Here is a 13,245-nt window from a genome sequence, read left to right on the forward strand (position 1 = left end):
ATCATGTAGATTAACTCCAATTGTTATTAAAAAGCTTTAAACAGATGTCACAGGATCAAATAGTGCTCAGAGTATAAATTAGGGATCACTCTCAGCTACTTACATACAAAACTAGCTCAATATCTATGTAACTGACAATGTTGTAGCCATTTTTTTTAAATCCCGAAATGTGGGCTTAATGAAATGTGTTTCATACCTGCTCCAAGCCTCATTGGATTGCATATTCTAATTTATTGAATATGACTGTACATGTATGATCAATGTTTACTAGTTTCAGTGAAAATTGTTCAGTGATTTGAAAATATGTTGCTAAGAGTACATACAAATGGACATGCACAGACACCAGCCAAAACATTATCTCTCCACTTTAACATTGTTAATAGGCAATAACTAACATACTACTGCCAGCTGAAACATACCACAGTCCTCAATATCTTGTAGAAAGTCTTGAAAAAAGTTCATGATGTTTATTTCTCTGCTGTATTTCACAGAACCCTTCTCACTGAATACAGGTTTGCACCTTTCCAGGACAAATGCTGCATCCACCTGGCATGCAAAAATCATCAAAGGACACATAAATCATGCTAAATATTTATCTAAATAGTTTAATTGAGACAACATAAAAAATGTACACCCACTCTGTCATCTTCCCCTGGAACAAACAGAGGCAGACAAAGGCCTGGGTGCATCTCCATCACCTCAAGGAGGCCGTACAGCCACATACCATTTCTTAGCTGCTCAAGCAAGTCTCATCGTTGAGTGCAGGACAACAGCCCTGAAACATAAGGTTTATAAAAGGTGTTTCAGTAGAAGTTATTCACCAAAAATAATATCCATGTTTGGAAAACCAGTAATATCCATATAACCTTATTAAATCATTACCTGGTAATAAGGTCTTTTTTGTCCACAGACACTTTTCCAGTATAACCACAGCCTACAATGTCATCAATAAGGTCATTAATGTTCTCATCAGTTGCCCTGTTTACCTGAAGACAGAAAAAGCTTTAAATAACTTTCCCAACATCTTGTACTTGTAGGTTCTCCAGGTAGGTTGCAGTTAAGAAATGTTGCAGGACTGGAAGATAATAGGTTCCTGGTAGCTTCACACATGATTCTTCTCAAGTTAATTTGCTGGGTCTGTTTCTCAATACGTTTCTTGCATCCCTGTTGACTATTTGCAACATGTTCGATGGCTCTCTAATCACGCCCCAATATCTTAGCAGTTTCAATAGTTTTGCATTCCTCTGAGCGACTTCAGTTAATTCTTGACTTTTCACAGTCAGTCAAATCTCCTTTTTGACCAATTTTGCCAAAAGAAAAGAAGGTGCCGAATCATTATGCACACCTTGATATAGGGTGTTGCCCTCCTTAGACCACACCTTCCCTTAATACCCAGCTACATATCACCTGTTATGCTAAAAATACATTAAGCATTCAAGTTTATTGAGCTTAGAGGTAAGAAATATGCCTAAATATGGTCAAAATACTAATTTGCCTAATATTGTACACACAGTGTACAAAGAGGCCATGCATATACATAAGTAATTAACTGTTATCACTTCTACAAAGTTTTAACATGCAACCCCAATTCCAATGAAGTTGGAACAAACAAAAGACATGGTACAGTATTTGGTCAGCTTTCAAAATGTTATCATTGTTACCTCTGTAATAAGGTGCAACAGCTCTGAGTCTGTGACATCATTACTTGACACCTGTATGCTGTCTGAATCACCAGAGCACAGGTATCCGTAGCACCATTCACGCATGAAGTTTGGGAGCGGTCCACTTCGTGCAATACTAACTGCCATTACTTGTCCTGCAGTCCTAAATATCAAGAGAATAAAAACAGTTTATTGGATTTAACTAGAGTATACAAATGTATTTACACAAAACAAACGTGATAACACAATGTACCTGAAATAACTTATCCAGGCTGTTCAGACAGTACAGAGGATTTTTGCCTTTCTTGTCAGCACTGCCCACAAACAGTTTCTTTTCAATCTCAGTAATCATTTCTGAACAGGAAAACAGATATACACATTGGATATTTTAAATATCCAATTTATTTATACAATACACCACCTTAATAGCTATTAAACAAACCTTAAAAAGAAATACCTCGGAATGTCTGAAGCTTTCGTTTACTGTGAGAGACCTTTTCCCAAGACCAGTCAGTATGAGCTGGAGCTCTTCATCTCCTTTGGGTGTTTTTGAATGCTGTTTATCAAGTAAGAAAAAGTTAACCAGAAAACCTTTTTGTAGTCGTGCATAGGGTGCGAAACGTCTTTTGCCTCTCTGCGAAAAAGTCCAGGAAAAGACCTAAAATGTAATTCGATGATAACAGAAATTAATATGGTATCAAATGACCAGAAGGATAGAGAAATGAAAGATCATAAGATATACACTTGATAAACAAGACTGTGGCTAAGGTGAAACATACCTAGCCATTTCTTGATGCACTGACTGTCCAGAGCCGCTGCCCTGAGGACATCTTATTAGTTGTCCTGACTGTGAAGCTGTCCCCATTTGGGTTGTCTGTCCCTCAACAGACTGTCTTGCATTTTCCTGTCTAACTGGCCTGACCGTCCCTGGAGAACTTAACCTTCTGTTCAACATCGACACCAGACTGTTTGCCGTGTTTAGAATATCGGCTAACTGGACCTAACAAAGAAGCCAATACAGTTACGAGGTTAAAAAAGCTACATGAAAAAGGTTACTTATCCTATATATTTTTGATATTAGCATATATTAGCGACATTAAGATACATATAACTGTGATAAAAATTGTACATTTACAGGTCCTTCTCAAAATATTAGCATATTGTGATAAAGTTCATTATTTTCCATAATGTCATGATGAAAATTTAACATTCATATATTTTAGATTCATTGCACACTAACTGAAATATTTCAGGTCTTTTATTGTCTTAATACGGATGATTTTGGCATACAGCTCATGAAAACCCAAAATTCCTATCTCGCAAAATTAGCATATCATTAAAAGGGTCTCTAAACGAGCTATGAACCTAATCATCTGAATCAACGAGTTAACTCTAAACACCTGCAAAAGATTCCTGAGGCCTTTAAAACTCCCAGCCTGGTTCATCACTCAAAACCCCAATCATGGGTAAGACTGCCGACCTGACTGCTGTCCAGAAGGCCACTATTGACACCCTCAAGCAAGAGGGTAAGACACAGAAAGAAATTTCTGAACGAATAGGCTGTTCCCAGAGTGCTGTATCAAGGCACCTCAGTGGGAAGTCTGTGGGAAGGAAAAAGTGTGGCAGAAAACGCTGCACAACAAGAAGAGGTGACCGGACCCTGAGGAAGCTTGTGGAGAAGGGCCGATTCCAGACCTTGGGGGACCTGCGGAAGCAGTGGACTGAGTCTGGAGTAGAAACATCCAGAGCCACCGTGCACAGGCGTGTGCAGGAAATGGGCTACAGGTGCCGCATTTCCCAGGTCAAGCCACTTTTGAACCAGAAACAGTGGCAGAACGCCTGACCTGGGCTACAGAGAAGCAGCACTGGACTGTTGCTCAGTGGTCCAAAGTACTTTTTTCGGATGAAAGCAAATTCTGCATGTCATTCAGAAATCAAGGTGCCACAGTCTGGAGGAAGACGGGGGAGAAGGAAATGCCAAAATGCCAGAAGTCCAGTGTCAAGTACCCACAGTCAGTGATGGTCTGGGGTGCCGTGTCAGCTGCTGGTGTTGGTCCACTGTGTTTTATCAAGGGCAGGGTCAATGCAGCTAGCTATCAGGAGATTTTGGAGCACTTCATGCTTCCATCTGCTGAAAAGCTTTATGGAGATGAAGATTTCATTTTTCAGCACAACCTGGCACCTGCTCACAGTGCCAAAACCACTGGTAAATGGTTTACTGACCATGGTATCACTGTGCTCAATTGGCCTGCCAACTCTCCTGACCTGAACCCCATAGAGAATCTGTGGGATATTGTGAAGAGAACGTTGAGAGACTCAAGACCCAACACTCTGGATGAGCTAAAGGCCGCTATCGAAGCATCCTGGGCCTCCATAAGACCTCAGCAGTGCCACAGGCTGATTGCCTCCGTGCCACGCCGCACTGAAGCAGTCATTTCTGCAAAAGGATTCCCGACCAAGTATTGAGTGCATAACTGTACATGATTATTTGAAGGTTGACGTGTTTTGTATTAAAAACACTTTTCTTTTATTGGTCGGATGAATTATGCTAATTTTGTGAGATAGGAATTTTGGGTTTTCATGAGCTGTATGCCAAAATCATCCGTATTAAGACAATAAAAGACCTGAAATATTTCAGTTAGTGTGCAATGAATCTAAAATATATTAATGTTAAATTTTCATCATGACATTATGGAAAATAATGAACTTTATCACAATATGCTAATATTTTGAGAAGGACCTGTATATAGCAGGACTGCATTGCTTTGAATTCAGTCTTTTTTTCAATGACTTAGCCAGCCAGCCACATTTGAAGAAGATTAGAGTTTTGAAATGGATGTCCTTAAACTACATGTGGATGCATAATCACAAGAAGCTTCTTAATTTAACAAGATATTGATCATGTAAAATTACATACCTATATATTGTTCCTTTAAACCGCTTCATTCCTTTTCCTTTTGAGCCTTATTTTATTCTCACTAACATCAGCATTCTACTTCAGTGCTTCCATCTCGAATCAACACTCCTGCCACCTTTATGTCAAGCCATAATTTTCTTCAACAATATGGCTTTGATCTCACTGCATAAAATACATAAAAATAAATACAGGTAAGGAATCGGGACATTCTTTCACAAAATGTTATGCATTTCTCCTTTGGATCATAAAAGCAGTCAATCTTGATTAATTAAAAACAAAATGCAGTCAGGTCCTTGATTAATTCAGTGACCGAATTCCAAAACCACAATGTAAATGGGAACAAAAGAAAAAAAAAATTAGCTGGGGAGTACCAGACATAACTTGAGATAAATAATTTTTTATACTTTTTTTCACATTTGTTTATTTCAAAATGTTTTCTAAATTAATAATAGAGCACCAATTCCACATCAAAAATTTATTCCTGTTCCACACTTGTGATCGCTTTGTCCTCAGGTTCAAAACTGTGTAAACCCTTGAGTGCATGTTGAGTCATTATTATTTCTCAGAATTATTTTTTTTTGTTTTTGTTAACATGTCCTCTCTGAGCTCCTCACCCTGTCTTTAAGGGAGTGCCTCTAAGAGGTGAGGTCAAAAGTTAAGTGAGTTAAGAAAAGAGGAGAGGATAAAAGGAAAAACAGAATACAAGATAACACCCTGAAAGTCTCTTTCTAGACCTCGCGGAAGAGAAAAGGAAGACAAAATTAAACACAGAGACAAACAACAAAAGAATATATGAGGTGGTCACAGAGTAGACCCCGTCATGCCCACCAGAGAATAGCAGAAGAGAGCCCCAGGGGAACCAGCCAGCAGCCACAGTGCAGAGTGACGGGGCCCACAGGGCCACCCAGCAACCGGCTAGCCTAGGATGATCCAGCCATGAGCCCAGAGACCCGAGATCTGAGGACACACCACCCCCCAGCAGAGGCCCAACAGAGCGAGGGGGCCCAGGCTCCACCAAGCAACATATCTGAGAACCCTGCCCTGGACACCGAGAAACACCAACGCACCGGCAGAAAGACACACCAGCCGCGAGCAGGGGCTGTGACGGGGAGGGGTTAGGTCCCACATTTCATGGGTGCCCTGAGATGATTTAGACGAGGGAGCAGCACAAGACCCGACCTAACAGAAAATCAGGTGCACACAGTCACAATCCCACATTCCCACCCTCTTGCGCTCACATACACACTCTCACACTCAACGTAAAGATGCACAAGAATGGACACCGTATACTCATTCGCACTCCCTATACACACTGTATACTCTCAGGTACAGGTAACGGCACCCTAGAGGGGCAACCAACTCCCGGACCCAGGAGGTGGTCCTCTTCATTCCCCATCATTTCTCAGGATGTTATAGGAAATTGCAAAATTGTCAGGATGTGACATTTTGGACTTTGTGTTTTGTTTTGTTTACTGTTAACTAGAGGTTTCTTGTTTATGGTTTTGCATTCGTGTTTTCTGTTTTTCGTACAGTTCTGGTTTTATTCTGCCTCCCAGTGTGTTCTCCTCTCACCATTTGTTCCCTTGGCGTTGCTTTCCTGTTCTTAGAATGGTTTCATTATTATTATTGTTATTATTAGTTCTCCGGTCCCCCTTAGCCTTGTTCCTCTAGTTTATCTTTGTTCTCTAGTTCCTCCTTTATAGGTTAGCTTTAGTTATTGTTTACTTTTATTCTAGTCCTCGTTTCCTGTGCTTCATCCTCAGTTTGGTTCAGTCAGTGTTTGTTTAGGTTTGTTTACTTTTTAGTCAGGGTTCCCTTTTGGTTCCTATTTTGTTAAGTGTTTAGGCCTTAGGTTGTTGTGTTCCCTCAAATTTCTCAGTTTCCTTTAGTTCATGTTTATTCTTGATTCTTATGTATTATTTATCTTTGTTTATAGTTTTGTTTTAGGTCTGCTCATTGTCTTGTTAATTACTTGTATTAGGTTCACCTGTTCCTTCTGCCTTCCTGCCTCCTTGCATCACCTGTCCTTAGTTCCTTTGATTACCTGCCTTTGTTCTCTCTCTGCATATTAGTTGGTTTGTTTCATTATGTTTTGTGGGTTCCTTGCGTTACAACTCCTCTACCCTCGTCCATGCCAAGTGTTTCCATGTTCCTGCAGAGTCGGGTTTGGTTAGCGTTTGGATCTCGACCCTGGTCAGTACCAGTGTCGAGACATAGTCCCTCCAGCGTGTCCTGGGCTGTCCCCTGGGCCTCCTCCCGGTGGGACGTGCCTGGAACACCTCCCGAGGAAGGCGTCCAGGAGACATCCGGTACAGATGCCCAAGCCACCTCAACTGGCTCCTCTCGATGTGGAGGAGCAGCAGCTCTCCTCCGAGCCCCTCCCGGATGGCCGAGCTCCTCACCCTATCTCTAAGGGAGTGCCTGGCCACCCTATGGAGGAAGCTCATTTCAGCCGCTCTTATCCGGGATCTCGTTCTTTCGGTCATGACCCAAAGTTCATGGCCATAGGTGAGGGTAGGAACGTAGACCGACCGGTAAATCGAGACCTTCACTTTTCAGCTCAGCTCTCTCTTCACAACGGACCGGCACAGCGCCCCCATTACTGTGGCAGCTGCACCGATCCGTCTGTCCTAGAAAAACACTTTTATGTAATTACTGAGTTGAGATGCAGGCATTAATGTAATTTCATTGTACAATTTAACACCTGAAGTAGTTTTTGAGGAAACATTTCTCATAAAGCAAGTATTCCTCTATGTAATGTTTCCACAGTATGTGACGTGGTTTAAGATGCACAGCTGAAAAGGAAATGGGAAACAAATAAAGCAATATTCAGCCTTATTTGTGTGCTAATTCAGAGAACATAACATCAAAGCATGCGTAAATGATGGAGATAACAATGTAATTAGTGGTGCAAAGGGTTTTTGTCATGACATCAAACCTATAAGTAGTGCATGGGATGCAAGACCCTGGTGAATTGTATTGTACCATTTATCCAAAAAGTGAATCAGGAGCATGTCTTTTTCATATTCCATGCTCAACTAATGCTGTTTTCTGTATTTAGTTGAAACATTTTGAATATACTTTTTAATTTTAAAGACAAGGAATGTCTAAAAGAAATATTACTGGAAAATATACAAATAATCAGAGGTAAAGTTGATCATTTCCCTTCTAAAAGATAAACAAAATCTACTCTGTGAACCAGAAGTTCAAAAACGTAAATCATTTAAATAAATAAAAGTTTTCCAACAAACTTGTCTTATTAACTATTTTCCATATTATACCTGCATATTGTCAGCACAGGATAAATGCATATGTGAAACATAAATGTCCCACTTCAGAAGACTAATGGTGGTTTTATATCTCAGCATATACACAGACCACACCCAAGATTAAAAGATACAATCATTTCCAAAGATTTCAAAGAATTGCCTAAAGAAGCACTAAAATCTCAATGACATCTAAAGAAATCTCAAATTCAAGAAAAAATCTACTATCACAGTTATTGCAGGTCAAACAAGGACAGAAATGATCAATCCTAACTCTGTCATTAAGATTCAGAGCCCTCCATGCCCTTCTGAAGATCGTTTTAAATTCCCTTTAATCTGTTTAGCAAAAATCATCCCTTTAATATGGAGGTAAATTTGTCTCAATATTATTCAATCAAATAAAAACTAATCTCAATCGAAAAAAAAAAAAACTAATCTCAATCAAAAAAATTAATTGTCGTCAAAACCTTTGGAATATTCAATAAAAAAAACAAAACTAATCTCACTCAAAAAATACGAAGTTGTGATCAAAACTTTGAGAGTTCTAACTTTTTTTTTTTTTTTAATGGAACATTTTATTTTGGGGAGAAAAAAATTGTCTTTCTGTCCCGCAACACAGGATTTCAGAGGTTACCGCAGGGTCATAAAATGTCCTGAGCAAAGGCCTGCACATTCCGAAGGACCTCAGTTTCCTCAGAAGGTGGAGACGAATCTGGCCCTTCTTGTACAGAGTGTTGGTGTTATGGGACCAGTCCAGTTTATTGTTGAAATGAACACCCAGGTACTTAAAACTGTCAACTGTCTCAATCTCCTTCCCCTGGATGTTCACTGGTGAGTGAGGTGGTGTCCTTCTCCTGAAGTCTGTCACCATCTCCTTCGTAATACTGTTGTTCAAGGTGGTTGCGCTCATACCAGTCCACAGAGTCCATGATGACTGGCCGATACTCTAGCTCATTCCCCTCAGACACACAGCTCACAATGGTCATCAGAGAACTCCTGGAGATGACAGCTGTCCTTGTTGTAGGTAAAGTCTGCGGTGCAAAGGGTGAAAAAAAAATGGTGACAGGACAGTACCTTGCAGGGCCTCAGTGCTGCAGACTACCACCTCTGACTCACAGCTGTGCAGTCTCATGTACTGTAGCCGGTCAATGAGGTAATCAGTGGTCCAGGCAGCAAGCTCTCCATCCACTCCCGCGTCCTCCAGCTTACCCCGCAGCAGCGCTGGTCTGTTGGTGTTGAAAGCGCAGGAGAAGTCAAAGAACATAACTCAAACAGCGCTCCTGTCGGTCTCTAGGTGGGTGAGCGCCCGCTGCAGCAGGTAGATTACAGTGTCCTCTACTCCGATGTTGGGCCTGTAGGCAAACTGCAACGGGTCCAAGATGGGGCTCATCACAGTGCGGAGAATCATAGAAAAGGGTTAACAAGGCACTGCATACAAGGTTTCTGGATGTACAAAATACACTGATGTCATGCTTGAAGAATCCAGTGTGTGTCCGAGCATGTGTGTGTGTGCGTGTGTGTTTATGCAGAAACATTTAACATCATCTACAAATGTTGTGAGACAAGAGAAGCTAATACTACTGAGAATAGATGACAGCTCTGCACAACAGTGCATGCACAGTATGTCAAACCTTTCAAACCTGTCAAAGCCTATCGTTTTCCTCTGTTGCCAGCCAAAAACTGAGATATTGGGCTGCAGTCGGGTTAACCTCAGCTATTATGGAAGACCAAACCTGCCATGATTAAGAATAAAGTCAATAGAAATTAAATAGCTTAATAAATTAATTATTTGGCCAGAAATTGTAACCCTTTGTGACCTACCATAGAACAAGTTCGCCTGAGCATATTTTTACATTTGTACAAGCTGTAGAGCCACTTTCTGGAGCAGTTTGATTTGCTATACATCAATACAACCCTTACATCCTACATTTTAATATTTTGTATATAATAACTGTGCAATTAACCACCAGAAAATTTAAAATTGTTTTTTTTTTTGGGACATATTTTTCTAAATACAGAAATATCATAGCTGTATCCCTCAAACATTGCAATATAAAAAAGTTACACAAACCCCTTTCAAGCCACAGGAAATTTATTTGGAGTGTGTCCATAACTTCATTTTTGAAATACACAAATTGTTATGAACAGAGACAAAAACAAACATAAAATGTACATTGTGAACAGTTTGAGAAAAGATAATATGTACATCAAAATAAACTATTTACAGAAGTGTAATTAAACATCTAAGTGTGCCAGATACCTATGAGCACACATATATGTTCATGAGACCATCTTCAAACAATAAAAAGAGTAAAAAACAACGAAAATGAAAGCGAACGTGTGAGCAACGTTTACCACGGAAAAACTACAACTCCCGCGAAAAAACACCTGGGAAATGACATCGCTTCCGGTTGTTGCGGGCATTGGCGTGAAAGCAAACCATGTGATAGTTCATCCACCAAAGTCATTGAGCATATTCCAATGTAGGAAGTACACTGCAGTCTGGATTTTAATGTTTGTTTTTTGCGATTGTTTTTATAGGATTTCTGCAACAGTTTCTCAAAAATAAAAACCGTGCTCCTGGACATGTGGTGAGTATAATATTTAAGTTGAACTCTCCAGTTTCATTTGCAAAAAAAAAAAAGTATTGTTCTAGCTTATTTGGTCGCAATTCTACAGGCACTTAAAAATAGATATGCTAATGAGAGCGCCGGCACTCCCGCCAGTCATAAAGAGTTAATCAATTAATTAATTTGATATTAAATACAGCAAACAAAAAAAAAACAATTATTCACTAACAAATTAAAATATCAGACATTGATATTGATATTTTAATTTCATATTATTATTCTAGTTTTGTTTTTGAAGGACTCTGTTGTTTTTTTTTTATTTATGACACGTGGATTTATTACCCCATATATTTCTGTCGCAAATATATTTACAATATTTTTCTACCTAAATATCTTTTTTATTTGATTATTTTTTTTGTCTTTTCAATTATTAAACACTGATATTTTTTCTCCTCTACTATATCCCTGTTATATTTTTTTACCCAACAGATTTTTCCTGACCCAATTTATTTCCATCTTTCTTTAGTACATTCCTTGGTGACTGCATTGTCTTTTCTGTCTTAACATACACCTGGAAATGTAAAAACAAAGGAGGCGAGACAGAGACAGAGGAACAGCATCAGCCCCTCAGGTTTTTGAAAAATCTATTATTTAAAGTAAAGATGAGAATATAGCAAAGGTTATAAATAAAAGAAAATACTTTAGGCTTACTGTTTTTGTTAATATTTAATTCTAAATAGGATAATTGGATACTTATTTGTTTAGTTGTTTTAGTTAGAAATTTGCTAGATTAGAAAACATGACCTTATAATTGTGTGATTTACTTGCACAGCTTTTTACAAAAATGTGACAACAATAGTGTTGAGTGTGATTGCATTATTTGCTGTATAAAATCTATTTTTGTTCTCCTTGATACAAGGAAATGGTCACTAATTGTTCTTACAATCTCCTGGAAAATGTATATTTCTCTCTATTTGAGAAGTCACTAATAACTCTGTGCTGATAATTAGTTGCTTGCTTGAAGCTGTGGGAGCCCCATGCAGGTTCTCTGTTAATAAAAGGAGAAGACCAATGGTGGTTTTATATCTCATCCTTTTGATCAGAGCTTAAGGTTGTAGGTCTGTACAACTCTTCCACCTATTGGCTCCCTTTCTTCACACCCAAATTAGGTTAGAACCTGTCAGTTGAGGAACTATTCATTGATTTTAGCTGAACCTACATTTACTTTTCCTTCAGTAAAATTAATCCCAGAATATTTTCAGTGCTGGTTTAACTTCCCAAGAAAATCTATATCTTTTTAAATTTTTTGTTTCAAATTTGTAATTTAATGTAGAAGATTTGCAGACAAGCTTCAATGACCTACAAAAAACAGTTATTAGACTTCTTCTGCAGTGTATTAACTAAAAGAAAAGGAGGCAAACATTATATATTTATTTTACCATAGTCCTTTTCCTGAATTCATACTGTGCATAATGTCAGCTATGCCAACCTCCTTCTTTTGCATTTCATTTGTCCTCTGTGCCCACAGGAACTGCTCAGCTGACTTAAAGAATGTGGGAGGATTTGTCATCTGCATAAGTGTTTGTCTGTAAATGTTTAATTTTTAAAGTTTGTTATAAAGTCTTAAAATTAAGTAAATATTGGCTCAGATAAACAGGTAGGTGTTAATTTTTACACAATCCTTAAATACCAAACAAAAATAAGCATCACACTTTAACTTTTTTCCATTTTAAAGTGCCTTAACACGACATTTGATGTAGATTGGCCATATAAATAAACTAAATTGAATTCAACTGAAATTATTGTTCCCGAAAACCTCATTCTTCATCTAAGCTTTGACCAAAGCAGACTGTTCCAATTAATGTCCCAGTTTGTCAAAATCCAGATGTTTTCCTCTGTGGTAGGACATAATAGCATTTTTTTCTATCACACAAACAACCAGCTGGTACTTAATTATCATCTAATGGTTGTGACGAGGCTTGGTACCTCACATCGTCACTTTTTGGTGCAGTTCCATTCACTTTGGAGATTTCCTTTTTTTTTTTTTTACCTCCTACACCATCTCGCCCATTGTGTATGGTGGCAAGGGGTGCCAATAAATGGACACAAAACTTAAAATGCATTATGATTACATATAAAATTGTATGTAATCACAGTGCAGTTTACATTGTGATGTCATTTAACAGATAAGCCTGTATAGTTAGCCCCCAAGCTCTAAGGTTTCTTCAATAAATCCGTCTGACCAAATTATTTCAAACCAATCTGGACCAAACTGGATCTACATTCCTTTGTAGAACTTATAATTTTGGACTACTGAAAAGATGAATAAATGCCTTTTTCAAATAGACAAACCCGACTTTTAAAAAGAAAATTTTAATGACGAAAAAAGGAGACTTAACTGAAAAAAGAAGTTGAAGTTGAATCAAGACATAATATTTGAATTACAATGAATGGCAGCTTTGTGGTTATCTTTTCAAACAAATGTTGCTCTTTGAAACCTTGTATTTGTAAACTATTTTTCCCAGGAATCTGGGCTTTTAGGTAATACCTTTTAGATTTTCTGCTTTAATATTTTTAGTTTTCTCTTTCTTCAGAGTAGACGTTTTGATAAGTAAATTTACATAGAAAAATAATTATATATAGAGAGATCCAGCCACCATCTAGCAAAAAATGCTGTTTTATAATACATTTAATAGAAAAAGCCATTGACCTCAATGTTGTGTAAACCACTAAACTTACCTTGTAGAAAAATGGCAGTGATGAATTTATGGCCCAAAATATTTCTGGTGTGGAACTGGAAACATTGCACAATTCATCTTGTATTATATTTT

General features: G+C 38.3%; 1 long non-coding RNA gene across 1 annotated transcript; it reads right to left on the minus strand.

The window, feature by feature from the left end:
• Positions 1 to 757: 757 nt before the first annotated feature.
• LOC124868131 lies at positions 758 to 1,744 on the minus strand. The gene is made up of 3 exons (XR_007038249.1): positions 1,662 to 1,744; positions 883 to 986; positions 758 to 775 (listed from the first exon to the last, which is right to left on the minus strand). It is a non-coding gene; the product is annotated as an uncharacterized LOC124868131 (long non-coding RNA).
• Between the last annotated feature and the right edge of the window lie 11,501 nt (positions 1,745 to 13,245).

The sequence above is a fragment of the Girardinichthys multiradiatus genome, chromosome 5 (assembly GCF_021462225.1).
Source record: "Girardinichthys multiradiatus isolate DD_20200921_A chromosome 5, DD_fGirMul_XY1, whole genome shotgun sequence".
Lineage (NCBI taxonomy): Eukaryota > Metazoa > Chordata > Actinopteri > Cyprinodontiformes > Goodeidae > Girardinichthys > Girardinichthys multiradiatus.